The following is a 7,500-nucleotide window of genomic DNA, read 5'->3' as shown; positions in this document are numbered from 1 at the left end:
TCGCCATTTTGAGGCTCAGCTTTAGGGCGCGTTCCCCCACTTCGGTAAGTTGGACAAACTCGTTCTCGGGTCTAGGGTTATTCCCCTAAATTAGTGTCTCTTTGGTCTTGGACGGTTTTTCGTTATATTTGGCGGGTTTATCGGTGTGTTCGGTATTCTCCACGGTTGGGAGACTATTTATTTTTACGTGTTGGGTTTTTTGGGTTTTTCTGCTAAACCCTATAGTAGAATAGATATCCCTTCAGTAGTACTGTTTGGAATTTCGTGGTGGTTTAGTTTTTGGGGCCTAGGGATTTTCCCCTAGGCCTAGTTATTTTTGTGTTTTTGGCTCTTTGACCGCGCGGTGCGTCCATTGCACGTCTGCAATGGACAACAGCTATTTGGTAGACGAGCCTCTTCCGCCGGAGAGCCCTTTTTCCGGCATGCCTCCGGCAGAGGTCCCTACTAGCACCCCTGAGGGTGCCCCGGAGTGTGGCCCCTCCTCGGGGCCCTCTTCCGATCAACAGCTGGGCGCTGCGATCGACTTGACGGATGTCGCCGCCTACCCGGACGACGATGACATGTCGGTTTGTTCCCGCTTGTCCCAGGTGTCCAGCACTTCACGTGCTTCGCGTAAGCACAATAAAAAGCGTAAGGCGGCTAATCGCCTATCTGACGGGGACTCTGACGAGGATGTATGTGCCCGTCCTTGTGACGAGCACACCTCCTCCGTTGACATTTGTGCGCGTATTACCGAGTACGCCACAATGATTGATGACATCCGCAAAAAGAGCGGGAAGATGCAGGGTAAATTGAGCGGGGATATGAAAACCCTGCTCAAACGGATTAAGGAAGCCACCTTCATCCTGGCGACCCGCGATAGTCCTGAGGAGGTCGAGCAGCTGCGACGCTCAGCGACCTCCATGCAGCGCGAAGTTACCGCTCTCCGCGAGTCGAACGCTGGTCTGCGCCGTGCGTATGACGAGGCGATGGCGAAGGTGGCTATGCCGCCGCCGACGCCCGTGGCTCCTCCGATGAGGCCACAGCCGCGTATCACTGCCAATGAGCCTGGCCCCCGCGTTACTATAGTACGACCGGACCCACCGGCCCGTGCGCGCGACGATAGTCGCCCTGCTCGCGTTGAGCAAGCGACTCCCCCTATCGATGTCCAGACCGTCACGGACACCGTTGTCCAAACGGTTATGGCGGCGTTGCGTCAACAGGGTGTATTGGGCCCGCGCAATCGTAGTGCGTCGCGCAGCGTTAGTCGCGGACGTCGACAGGCGTCCAGAAGTGTGTCGCGCGGTCGTTACCGCGATTCGTATAATGTGGATCCGTCCGCTAGATACGCGGCTGATCCATACTACGCGTACGATGACCCGGCTTCGGGTACTAGTGTAGCGTACGATCGCGCGTATCCCGTGCTGTCTGCGCCTCGTGTACGGCCTCCTCCCGTCCGTGAGGGAGCCCCGCGACCTGACGATTATGATCATCGTTATGATCTGCCCCCCACGTATGCGGGGGCTGCTCGCCGCCCAGCGAGTCAGCCGCACCCGCCCGCGTCCGTTCGGGGACCCGTCGATCCCCACCGGCCGTGGCAGCAGGCCCCTCCGGCCGCGCCGCAACGTGCCTCCCGCGATCGTCGTCGCCCCCCGCGTACCTCCGTGGTTACGGTCACGCGCGCGGACCATGGGCCTTCGTACGCCGAAACGTTGACGAAGGCCAAGGCGCAGATGCCAGACATCGGTCTGGACAAGACGCGAGTGCGGTATACCAATACCGGCGCGCTATTAATAGAGGTAGGCGGCCCGGAAAATAAAACGAAGGCCGACGCGTTGGCTGGACATCTCCGTGAGATGCTGCGGGACGGCGCCAGCGTCCGTCGCCCCGTCAAGATGGCCGAACTCCGATTCGTTGGGTTGGACGAATCGGTGACGTCAGGGGAGGTCGCGAATGTTATTGCGCAGATCGGCGAGTGTCCGGTAGATGAAGTTCGCGTGGGTGTCATCAAGCCACTGCGCAACGGTCTCGGAATCGTGTGGGCGCAGTGCCCGTTGGCGGCTGCGATTAAGGTGTCCAACCAGGGCAAGGTGCGCCTTGGTTGGATGCTCGTGCGCGCAGAACTAATGAGGGCAAAGCCGTTACGCTGCTTTCATTGTCTGGAGGTCGGCCACGTTGCGCGGGGCTGCACACGGCCCGATCGCACGGCCGTGTGCTTTAGGTGTAGTCAGCCGGGTCATAGAGCCACGGATTGCAAAGCTGCAACACCGAGTTGCATCCTTTGCCGCGAAGCCGGATTGCCCGCGGAGCATCGCGTCGGTAGCGCGCAGTGTCAGCCAGTCGTGGCCGACGCGCGAGGGGGGGGTCGGAGAGCTGCCCCGCCTGCCGGTTCCCGTCCAGCCCGCTAAATGGACATTCTGCAGTTTAACTGCAATCATTCACGCGCGGCCCAAGATCTGGCCTTTCAAACGATGGCGGAACGCGGAGTTCCCATCGCTCTGTTCGCGGAACCGTATCGGGCGGCTGGGGCCGGGACGTGGGTCACCAGCCTCGATGACACGTGCGCGTTGTTTTTGCGCTCGTCCGAGTCGGTTGCGTGCTCCTGGACGCCGCGAAATAGGGGAAACGGTTTTGTGGCGGCGGAGGTCGATGACCTCTTGCTTGTCGGGTGTTATTTTTCACCCAACAGGCCCTTGCGCGAATTCGAGCGGTTCTTGTCGTTGCTCGGGGACGTCGTGCGCGTGTCCTCGCACCGTAAGCTCCTCGTGGCCGGCGATTTTAATGCGCGCTCCACAGAGTGGGGCGACACGCATACTTCAGCTCGCGGTGAGAGTCTGAGCGAGTGGGCGGCATCTTTGTCGCTTCACCTCCTCAACCGGGGTGATACCCCCACCGTAGACCGGTATCAGGGTCGTTCGATCGTCGACCTGACGTGGGGCACTTCCGCCCTTCTTCCATTCCTGTCCCGTTGGCGGGTGTTGGAGGACGAGTCCCTTTCGGATCACCGGATGATCCTTTTCCGCGTCGACAGGCCTACCGCTCGCCGGGAGCGCGATATAGTTGTTCGGGACATCCGCTGGGCCCTCAAAAAGCTGGACCGTGAGAAACTCGACACCATGATGGCATTTGCGGCGTGGTCTGCGGGTGCTGGGGATGACGATGTGCCTGTCGGCGTTCAGGCGTCGGATCTGGTGGCGAAAGTCACGGATCTGTGCGACGTAGTCATGCCTCGTGTCCGCGGTGCCCCGGGTCGCCGTGGTGTCTATTGGTGGGACGGGGATCTCTCCGCAGCTCGCTCGGCGGCCAACGCCGCCCGTCGCCGGTATACGCGTGCTCGTCGGGGTGGGAACGCCGCGCGGGTAGCATTGGCGCGTGCGGCGTACGTTGCCGCGCGCCAGTCGTATAAGCAACTGATCGTCCGCGCCCAGGAGCGCGCCTGGGCGGAGTTGCTCGCGCAGGTGGATACGGATCCTTGGGGCCGGCCCTATCGCGTTGTACTAAAGAAATTGCGGAGTTCGAGCGGGCCCGCACCCCTCGCGCTCATGTCGCCGCCTGACGCGCGCCGCGTTATTGCCGCGTTATTTCCCCCCGCGTCGGGTGCTTTAGTCCCGCGTGTCGCCGAAGACCCTTTGGCACGGCCTCGGTCGGAGCCGGGTGACGCGTCACATGAGATCACCGCAGCGGAGGTCGCGAGGTGTCTCACCAGGGTCGGTACACGTCCTACCGCTCCTGGCCCGGACGGTATCCCTGGGTTAATTTGGCGGCATTTAATTCGTTCGGTTCCTGACGCGATTCTTCCGACCTTGAATCGGTGCATTGCCGCGGGTGTTTTCCCCGCTCGCTGGAAGCAGGCCAAACTGGTCTTGCTGCAAAAGAGCGGGCGCCCGGCTGGTGATCCCGGTGGGTACCGGCCCATCTGCTTATTAGATGAGGCCGGCAAGGTTCTTGAGCGAGTTCTCGCTCTGCGCCTCACGCAGCATGTCGCTGATCGCGGCGGAATTAGCCCGCACCAATATGGTTTTTGCGTCAATCGGTCGACATGTGACGCACTTCGCTTCGTCGTAAATACGGTTCGGTCTTATACCGCCGAGGGTGGGCTTTGTGTCGGGATTTCGCTCGACATAAAGAACGCGTTTAACACCCTTCCGTGGCCGGTTATTATGGCGGCGCTAGAGGAGTGGCGCGTGCCCGCCTACCTCTTGACGCTTTTCCGTTCGTACCTGTCCGACCGGTGGGTCTACGCGGTGTTAGGCGACGGCTCCGTTGTTCGGCATCGGGTCGAATGCGGAGTTCCCCAAGGCGCAGTCCTAGCCGCGCTTCTCTGGATCGTGACATACGACCAGGTGTTGCGAACGGCGCTGCCGCCCGATTGTCACGTGTCCGGCTTCGCCGATGATACCACCATCCTCGTGGGTGGTCGCGACGAGCGCGAGATACGCGCGCGTGCAACTTTTGCAGTCTCGCGGATTTTAGGAGCTATTCGCCGCTTGGGTTTGCAGGTCGCGCCTCAGAAGACGTCCGCCGTGGTCTTCGGAGGCCCTGCTCCGTTGCTGTTGGAGCGCGGGCTCCCCGTAGACGACGTGGTGGTGCAGTTCACCCCCGTCATGAAAAGTTTGGGTGTCCAGCTGGACAGTAGACTGACTTTTGTTCCGCACGCCGAGTACGTCGTCGCAAAGGCAACCGCGGTCGCGAACGCGTTGTCCCGACTGATGCCCAATCTCCGTGGGCCCAGCGAGGACAAACGTCGATTGTACGTGTACACGGTTTTGGCAGTCCTGTTGTACGCGGCCCCCGTGTGGGCGCAGCATGGTCTGCCACGCGTCGTGAAAACGCTGATGACTCGCGTTCATCGGCGTTTGTGTGCCCGGGTCGTATCCGCGTATCGGACAGCCTCGGACACCGCGGTAGGAATATTGGCCCGCGTGCCTCCGATTGAGTGCCTCGTGGACGGCCGTACGTGGGGCTACGACCAAATGACATTGGTCAAGGGGAAGCAGTATGCTGTGACCCCCGTCGCGCAGCCGGCTCGGGCTGAAGTTCGCCGCCAGGTGTTGGACCGGATCCGAGAGCGCTGGAAGACATCCCTGCAAGAGATGACCCCTGCAGATCCTGGGGCACGGTGTCGGCGTCTGCTCCTTCCAGTCATCGACCGATGGCTCGATCGGCGATTCGGACGCGTCAATTACAGCCTGACGCAATGGTTCACCGGACATGGCGCCTACAACTCCTTCCTGGCCCGTATCGGCCGGAGGGACGGGCCAGAGTGCCCCTATTGTCGTGAGTCTCCCGAGGACGCTACCCACGTTGTAGTAACATGTCCCGCTTGGACTGCTTACAGATCCACCATCGATCTACACGACGTTGGCCCCTTGGAGGCTGAGAGGCGTCTGGTCAACACCGCGTTGGCCAGCAGGAACGACTGGAGCCGCGTGGTGGAGCTTATCTCCACCATCATCACGCTCCGCGAGGCGGATGGCCGCGAAGAGGAGCAGCGGCTGGAGGCTGCCCGTGCAGCAGTCTTAGGGGGCGCGGTGTAGTTCACCGACCCAGCAGCATGGCCGCCTGTGGTGTTGGTACGGTCTTGGTTAGGGCGGGCCATGTTGCCCGGTCTCGATGGGGTATCTCGACCTTCTTATGGACGTGCGCAGTCCGGGTGGGGGGAGCGATGGCTGAACCTCCTGGGAGCTAGGGTGGCTCACAGGGGGAGTAGGTCGCACAATATCGCTCTTTTTAGCCGGGTGCGCGGAACCGGCGGGGGGCCCTGATGTCATGCGCATTTTAGTTCCGGGGTCCCTTGCGAGTGGTTTGGTTGGTGGGATATAAAAAAAAAAAAAAAAAAAAAGGTTAGGTTAGGTTAGGTTAGGTTAGGTTAGGTTAGGTTAGTTAGGTTAGTTAGGTTAGGTTAGGTTAGGTTAGGTTAGGTTGGTTAGGTTAGGTTAGGTTAGGTAGGTTAGGTTAGGTTAGGTAGGTTAGGTTAGGTTAGGTTAGGTTTAGGTTAGGTTAGGTTAGGTTAGGTTAGGTTAGGTTAGGTTAGGTTAGGTTAGGTTAGGTTAGGTAGGTTTAGGTTAGGTTAGGTTTAGGTTAGGTTAGGTTAGGTTAGGTTAGGTTAGGTTAGGTTAGGTTAGGTTAGGTTTAGGTTAGGGTTAGGTTAGGTTAGGTTAGGTAGGTTAGGTGTTAGGTTAGGTTAGGTTAGGTTAGGTTAGGTTAGGTTAGGTTAGGTTAGGTTAGGTTAGGTTAGGTTAGGTTTAGGTTAGGTTAGGTTAGGTTAGGTTAGGTTTAGGTTAGGTTAGGTTAAGGTTAGGTTAGGTTAGGTTAGGTTGGTTAGGTTAGGTTAGGTTAGGTTAGGTTAGGTTAGGTTAGGTTAGGTTAGGTTAGGTTAGGTTAGGTTTAGTTAGGTTAGGTTAGGTTAGGTTTAGGTTAGGTTTAGGTTAGGGTTAGGTTTAGGTTAGGTTAGGTTAGGTTAGGTTAGGTAGGTTAGGTTAGGTTAGGTTAGGTTTTAGTTAGGTTAGGTTAGGTTAGGTTAGGTTAGGTTTAGGTTAGGTTAGGTTAGGTTAGGTTATTAGGTTAGGTTAGGTTAGGTTAGGTTAGGTTAGGTTAGGTTAGTTAGGTTAGGTTAGGTTAGGTTTAGGTTAGGTTAGGTTAGTTAGGTTAGGTTAGTTAGGTTAGGTTAGGTTAGGTTAGGTTAGGTTAGGTTAGGTTAGGTTAGGTTAGGTTGTTAGGTTAGGTTAGGTTTAGGTTAGGTTAGGTTAGGTTAGTTAGGTTAGGTTAGGTTAGGTTAGGTTAGGTTAGGTTAGGTTAGGTTAGTTAGGTTAGGTTAGGTTAGGTTTAGGTTAGGTTAGGTTAGGTTAGGTTAGGTTAGGTTAGGTTAGGTTAGGTTAGGTTAGGTTAGGTTAGGTTAGGTTAGGTTAGGTTAGGTTAGGTTAGGTTAGGTTAGTTAGGTTAGGTTAGGTTAGGTTTAGGTTAGGTTAGGTTAGGTTAGGTTAGGTTAGGTTAGGTTAGGTTAGGTTAGGTTAGGTTAGGTTAGGTTAGGTTAGGTTAGGTTAGGTTAGGTTAGGTTAGGTTAGTTAGGTTAGGTTAGGTTAGGTTAGGTTAGGTTAGGTTAGGTTAGGTTAGGTTAGGTTAGGTTAGGTTAGGTTAGGTTAGGTTAGGTTAGGTTAGGTTTAGGTTAGGTTAGGTTAGGTTAGGTTAGGTTAGGTTAGGTTAGGTTAGGTAGGTTAGGTTAGGTTAGGTTTAGGTTAGGTTAGGTTAGGTTAGGTTAGGTTAGGTTAGGTTAGGTTAGGTTAGGTTAGGTTAGTAGGTTAGGTTAGGTTGTTAGGTTAGGTTAGGTTAGGTTAGGTTAGGTTAGGTTAGGTTAGGTTAGGTTAGGTTAGGTTAGGTTAGGTTAGGTTAGGTTAGGTTAGGTTAGGTTAGGTTAGGTTAGGTTAGTTAGGGTTAGGTTAGGTTAGGTTAGGTTAGGTTAGGTTAGGTTAGGTTAAGGTTAGGTTAGGTTAGGTTAGGTTAGGTTAGTTAGGTTAGGTAGGT

This window comes from Ooceraea biroi, chromosome 6, assembly GCF_003672135.1.
Source record: "Ooceraea biroi isolate clonal line C1 chromosome 6, Obir_v5.4, whole genome shotgun sequence".
Taxonomy (NCBI): domain Eukaryota; kingdom Metazoa; phylum Arthropoda; class Insecta; order Hymenoptera; family Formicidae; genus Ooceraea; species Ooceraea biroi.
Note: the sequence above shows the minus strand (reverse complement) of the source record.